This window comes from Cebus imitator, unplaced genomic scaffold (assembly GCF_001604975.1).
Source record: "Cebus imitator isolate Cc_AM_T3 unplaced genomic scaffold, Cebus_imitator-1.0 Scaffold480, whole genome shotgun sequence".
Classification (NCBI taxonomy): domain Eukaryota; kingdom Metazoa; phylum Chordata; class Mammalia; order Primates; family Cebidae; genus Cebus; species Cebus imitator.
The window spans coordinates 683358-690462 of NW_016107795.1; the positions used below are offsets into that span (position 1 = coordinate 683358).

The 7105-nt window shown below is 39.5% G+C and overlaps 1 long non-coding RNA gene across 1 annotated transcript; it reads left to right on the top strand.

Annotated features, from left to right (window-relative positions):
- Positions 1–3727: 3727 nt before the first annotated feature.
- Positions 3728–4987, top strand: LOC119468721. Its single transcript, XR_005197484.1, has 3 exons — positions 3728–3764; positions 3862–4286; positions 4369–4987. It is a non-coding gene; the product is annotated as an uncharacterized LOC119468721 (long non-coding RNA).
- The last annotated feature ends 2118 nt before the right edge of the window (positions 4988–7105 follow it).

Below are 7105 nucleotides of genomic sequence, written 5' to 3' on the forward strand. Positions count from 1 at the left end.
AGGACACAGAATCTGGACTGAAGGGGGAGAAACCTGGGAACCTTACATGGGGCTACAGCACACCCAGACTCTTTCCTGGCTCCCAATGGCTCCAGGAGAATGAGTGAGTTGAACTGGTAGGGAGCTTTCATCACAGGTATCTGGAAACCCAGCAGGAGGAGGTCTCTTTACCACCACAGACACTTGAGTTGGCAGGGAAAGTTGCTTAAGGAGGTGGTAGGGGCAGCAAGCCAGCTGATGTGGAGCCCAGAAGGTTTGGTGCAGGAGTATCTGAAGCAGAGCACAGCCAGTGATGACCAGCCCCTTAGGCTTGACTTGCTCCCATAGGAGACTTTAGCCGTAGTGGAACTGTCAAGTCCTAAACCCTGCAGGGCAGTCTTGCCCAGCAGATAGGGCTCTCCCAATCTGAACACCTCTTGGTCTGCTGACCTTACCCAGGGCCCTGACTGACTATAGCTGCTTGCAGGCAGCCTTGTGTGCCCTGCAGTTCCACCCCATAGCTTCTGCAGTGGCAGACTCATGCCTGACTGGTGAAGAGCTCCAGCAAGGCAGCCCCTACAGCCATACACCAGCCTGCATGCTCCCTCCCCATACTGAAGCTTCCCTTACATCCATGACAACTCCCCACATTGCTTTGCTGGTGCCTGCTTGCAGGTGGCAGATTTTGCTTTCCATGCCCTGCCAGCACATAAGAATGAATGCGGTCCACACCCTTACCACTGGTAACCACCATCACAGACTGAGTCTTGCCGGGGACAGACAGCCAGTCCCAGCCCCACCAGTGCCCTGTCCTTACACTAACACCATGCAGAGAACAACAGATCCTTCTCTGCCCTGAGCAACCACTCTTGCTTGCAGGGCACAGAGAAGGTACACAGACAAATATTTACTTCTTCACTAAGGCAGAAGCAACCGGGGTATTATGCTATTATCTAGCATTTGTGGTGAGAGGCAATAAAATCTGAAAGCAGGCAGACAACAAGGAGAGTTGGGACAATCAGTTTTACTAATCAGCTGTGTTGGGGAATTAATCTTTTCTCATTCTAGGACTGACTATAGGGCTATAGAAAATAAGAAATAAAGCAATTTGTACTTACCACCATCACAATACCTATTAAATTGCACTGTTATCATTCATTTATCTGTTTTTTTTTTACTGTAAAACAGGCAATAAAGGCCAAGCCTAGTCTATCTCTTCATTCTATATTTCAGAAAAATGCCTACTAGAGTAGATGCTAAAAAATGTTTGTCAAGTATTAACTACATGAAAAAGAATAATACTATGGTTAGCAACACAGTGTAATGAAACAATTTAATGCTGAGGATAAGGCATTTAGCCAACAGAAAGTTGGTTGACCATCAAAAATACTGTTTTCCCAACTCCTGACCATGCTAGGCTCACAGATCTTACAAGTTATTTATAGACATTACGACATGCTCATGCCATTTGACCATCAGTGATTTGTTTGATGTTTTCAATACAGTCACATTTGTAACTATTAGGGACTCTGTTAAGAGTTCCCCTCATCTGTCCATTCACATAGACCTATCATACACATACGCTACAATATATGCTCATTAAATATTATTTGATAGTAGACATTTATTCTAATGTGCAACATACATATGGTATATTACACACAACAAAGTTCTTATTTCTCCACTTTCACCATGATTTACACAGTATGTAATTAAATCTCATATTTCTTTAGCATCCTTAAATACTTCAAAAATGTCAATGAATGAACTAGCTCCGTCACACACCAGCAGAGCTATCCCTCTGAAATCAGTGTTGTTCAGAAGTCTGTTCTGAATATATGGACAGAGCGCAGAAAGAAAAAAGTAAACCAAAATTATTTCTGATCAAAAAATTAGAGGATAATGAATATTGAAAATTACCATAGCAGGATATTTAAATCAAGTTTTTATATTAAAAAAATTTTTATCCTCAAAAAATTACAGGATAATGAATATTGACAATTACCATAGCAGGATATTTAAATCAAGATATGTGTATATATATGAACTTCATCCCTTGGACAACAGAAGAACAGAAGCTTTTGGAACAAGCTTTGAAAACATACCCAGTAAATACACCTGAAAGATGGGAAAAACTAGCAGAAGCTGTGCCTGGCAGGACAAAGAAGGACTGCATGAAACGATGCAAGGAACTTGCTGAGATGGTAAAGGCGAAGAAAGCTGCTCCAGAACAAGTGCTGAATGCAAGTAGAGCCAGGAAATGACTTAATGACAGTCTTTGTTATGTGTGCATTTTTATAATAAAACTGAAAATACTGTAAAAAAAAAAAAAACAACTTTTCTTAGCTGAAGTCTGTGTTTTTATGCTATGCATGCTATTTTTCATTTGTGGTGTATACATTCATCTCTCAACTTCCTAAATATTGTTTCCAGAATACCAAAGTCATAATGATGTTTTAACCTCCAAAACAAATTTCTTATGCAATTATTTCCAAGAGAAGTTTTCTCATTTCCTTACTCTTTTGCAATTTTGGCAATCCTGTATTTCAGGTCTTTTTTTTTACATCATGTGATCATGGTGTCATTTATTTAATTAATGCTACTTCAGAATAGTTCGGGAACTAATCTTAGGAAAATGAAGAGGCAAAACAACTTACAAAAACACTTTTAAAAACCAAGAACCACCTCCACCATAAAAAACCTGACAAAATCTAATATATTGAATGATTCTCAGTGATACCTAAATGATTTTAAGTATTTGTAGACCAATTATATCATCAGATTGTCATGTCAGAAACAGAAAAATAGCATTGCAAAATAAGCAGGCCAAATAATAATTTTGCATTAGAAGTTGGACTTTATCCTACTTTATCTCTTCTAGTAAACTTATCACTGTGCCTTATACACATAGATTAATTTAAAAATGTGTGGGAAGTATAGCTATTATCTATCTACTCACTTTCTGTCTAGATGATGTACCTTGAATTAGCTGCTGCTCCTGCTCCTGGTGGCCGCCGGCCAGCGCGCCGCAGGTGAGTCCCGGCGTACTGGGGTCCCCCGGCGGGACGCGGCTGGAGTGGGCGCCCCGCGCCTACAACCCCCCTCACCCAGCGAATCTCCTCTTCCCTAGGAGAATCTGCGGCCACTGAACTGCGCTGTCAAAGCTTGCAGATCCTGCAGAGAATTCACCGCCAAGGACACGTGAAACGTGAACCTCAAGTCCCCGGGATCCCACCGCGCCCAAACCGAAGGCACCTAAGTCCCTCCCGGCGCTCCCGTTGCTAACGCTGGGGTCCCAGACCTTCTCGCCGCCCCCACCCTGTGTGGAACCCGACCTCCTGTCTCATGGAATCCCCTTCTCTCTGCAGAGCCACACTCAAGAATGGGCAGAAAGCTTGTCTGAACCCCGCATCCCCCTTGGTTCAGAAAATCATCGAAAAGATGCTGTGCAGGTGAGTTACGGTTTCCATGTCCACAGACGACTAGAGCCGTTGGTCAGAAATACTGTCATCTGCCCTCTCAAAATAAAATCAAGAAAACCCAGGGGTTAGCTGAGGACTAGAAATTGTGATTATTACTTTCACAAGTAAATTTGCCATTAAGATTATTAATCTGCTCTGGTGCCAGAGGATATTTCAGTATTTCAGTGTCCTCCTTTCTCAGGTCTAACCCCTATTGAAATAAGTGAGGGTAAATATATATTTCTTTCTTTTTTAAAATATATATATTTTATTGCGTTTTAGGTTTGGGGGTACATGTGAAGAACATGCAAGATTGTTGCATAGGTACATACATGGCAATGTGGTTTGCTGCCTTCCTCCTCATCACCTATATTTAAGTGAATTTGGCTAATGATGCTAAAATGCCTCCTCCGTATTTCAGGATAATGTTTATCTCACTCCCCAATGGGCTTCAGACCTGAAAATTGAATCTCCCTGATTTGACGCACAGTGGAGCTCTTAAGTATTCATGGTGAAGAGTAGAGACTTTGCAGTAAGACCCTCATGATTTGTTCTGGGCTCTTAGTATCCTGAGTCTTAACAAACTCTGAAAACAATAAAAACTACTTCAAAAGATTTGCTGTAAACCTTATGTGAGGTCATGCAGGTAGATTTTTAACCCATTTATAACCTTTGTTTCACTTTTTGAAGCAAATAATATAGTTGTGATCACAGGTCCACTATTTCTAGTTAAATAGCATCTAGAAGCCTGGGATTTTATTTTGCTACACAGAACAACTCTGGTACAATTAATAACCACTTAGCGTGGGGCTAGAAGAAACGACCACATTTGAAAAACCCTAGAAGGTAAGGATCTAAGGCAGGAAAATGTGTCTGCAGGGTCAGTTTCTTGAGTAGCTACTGACAGCTATCATTTTTTTCACCACAGGGGCAACACCAACTGACCTAGAGGGAAGGAGGAAGCATATCCGCTACAATTCCTGAAGGAGGTCTATTCTTAGAGGAATCAAAATGAAAGAGAAAAAAATTAGTTCCTGGGCACACCTGGACTGTGTTTAATGTGTTTAACTGTTTCTTATGAAGGTCGTTCTAATTATGCATGTATGTAATCTTCAAAGCTTGTATATTAAGGTTCTTTCTGATATTGAAAGATATGGATATGTTTGTTAATTCACTGTACTGTTATTTTGAAAGGTATTTTTTGTGTTAAATCAAAATTTAGTCCTTACTGTCATCTAACTTGAAGATGATGGATTTTACATGTTCTCCATTCATTAAATGGTGGTGGAGAGATCACATCATGCCAGACATTGTGACAGTTGCTGAATTAAATAGTGGGGATCCAAGCTAATAGATCCCTGTTAAGATAAAGGCATGTATGTCCCATCTCTTGTAACTGTTTAGAAGAATGCCACTTGTTATTTATCAAAACTTCCAACATTTCTGATGTTGAAGCTTTAAAAACTACAATGTTCTAATTATCCTTTGGATATTTTATGTCTTCCTTGTGAGACATAATGCTTGATTTTGTATTAATTATGCAATGTTTCTCTATGATTTGGAATAACGTAGTTTATTTATTGATGTATTTTAACACAAAAAATACATGAAAATAAAACCTTTCCAAAAAATATCGCACCTGAGATTGTTTCCTGCTTCTTAACCTTTTGTTTCTCTTGAATACTCAAGATGGTAGGACTTTATTAACAGACTGTAGCTCAGGCCCACTGGACAGCTACCATTAGCCAGTACTTCCTTTGTTTCTCTGTTATTCAAGAAGGCTTATCTGATACTTTTTCAAAGGCAGACCCCCCACCTTTAAAATATCTGTTTTACATAAAATGTTCATCTTGTTTCACTATAACCAACCTATTATTCAGTTTTACATCTTTAAAATTTTTCAAATTTTAATAGATAGTTTTTAAGAGCTCTTATCCAAATTAAGCTGTTAATGGTTTTTAAATTATGCATTTTTTTCTTTATGAAGCTGGTTGCTACTTCATAGTAAAGTGGATTCTGCTTTAGAACTCAAGCATTTTGTACAATGGAAAAAAAAAAAACAGAAAAAGTGAGTGGCTGAGTACTTCACTTGGGTAAAGGTCTAGTTGAGAAAGATTTCATTTTCTAACCTTCATGGAGAGATAATAATTACTAAATTGAATGTAGATCCAGTCTTTACAGGAGTGATAGTGGTTTAAATATTTTCTAAGCCTATAAATTTAAATTCAAATTGCCCCAGAATGGTAGGAGGGTACCTAGTCTCCACATTAGAAACAAAGGCTGTTAGAGAAAGATCTGAGCCATCTGGGAAAGAATATCTTCCAAATCCAAAAAGAAGACAAGTTGGTGGAGGAGGGGAGAGCAAGGTAAGGGGTGTGTGTGTGTGTGTGTGTGTGTGTTTCTGATTCAGCATGTGTTCCTGGACTCCTGAGCGCTAGTTTATTCCCTGCAGGAGAGGGAGGAGGCCTAGGCTGGCAGCCTGACACCTGGGTGCAAGTGCAGGCTTGTGCTAAGCAGCTGGTTAACTGTGGACAAGAAATGATTACAAATTCTATTTCCAACCCTCAAAAGTAAGCATAATAGTCTCTACATAGCCCTAATGTTATGTGCTCAGAATACAAAAGATAAAATAGAAAAACAATTTTTAAATTGTAAAGCGATAAACAAATGCAAACCATTCTGCAAGCTCTGTGAATGCCATTACCAGCTTTCCATCTTCCACCCAGGGATATATGTTTTAGACTCTGGAAAATAAAACTTCCTTGGATTCCTCAGTGTTCCTGTGAAAAGTCTTTTTCTTTTCTCAGATCATGAGAATTAAATCTGTAGTCATTTGTGTAGTTAGTGGCTGGATCCAAAAGAATAATAAAATATCTCTGATCTCCCCCAAGAAAGCCCAAAGGTTACATCCAGGACTTGGTCTCTAGGTTAAGCCCTAGAGTGCTGGGGATAGTGGAGTGCCATCTTCCTAACTATTTACATACCAAAAGAGATGAAACCACAGAACCTAAAGACATCAGTAGTACACACAAAGTGAAGACAAGAGGGCTATCAGGTTTCAGGGAAAAGGTATTTACATCCCAAAACATTGGAGTTAGGGCTCTAGCTCATTGTGTTTCCATGAAGACCCTTTCAGGAGGGTAATGGGACAACTTCTTCCTTCTCCTTTATAAGGAGAAGAAATCATTTTTTCCTGTCCTTGCCCAATGGAGTGTGTGGCCACTAGAGTGGGACAATAGCTGTGGCTTTCATTGCATCGCCTTAGGGGTGAGGCCCAAGTCAAGCAGGAAGCTGGCACACTTAATGTAAGGTATTTAGTAGGAAATCTGTCTGGGGTGCAGAATCCCTTCTGTGTAAATTTTAAACTTTAAAATGTAATTAAAAACCCAAACACAGGCTTTATTAATGATGTATGGAAAGAAGGAAGAAGATGCAGTCTGTTCATATGGTGATTAAGAACATAGACTGTAAATAATTAGATTGATCAGGAATAGAATCCAGTTGTATCACCTCTTGTGTGATCTTAAGTTTCTTGATTAAACTTTATTTTCTCATTGTATTAAAAATGAGACACCTTTTTGTAGTTGTTCCTAAACGTATGCATTATAATTACTTATGCAAAGAACTAAGCAGTGCCTGAGAGATGATAGTGGCTCTGGAATTTC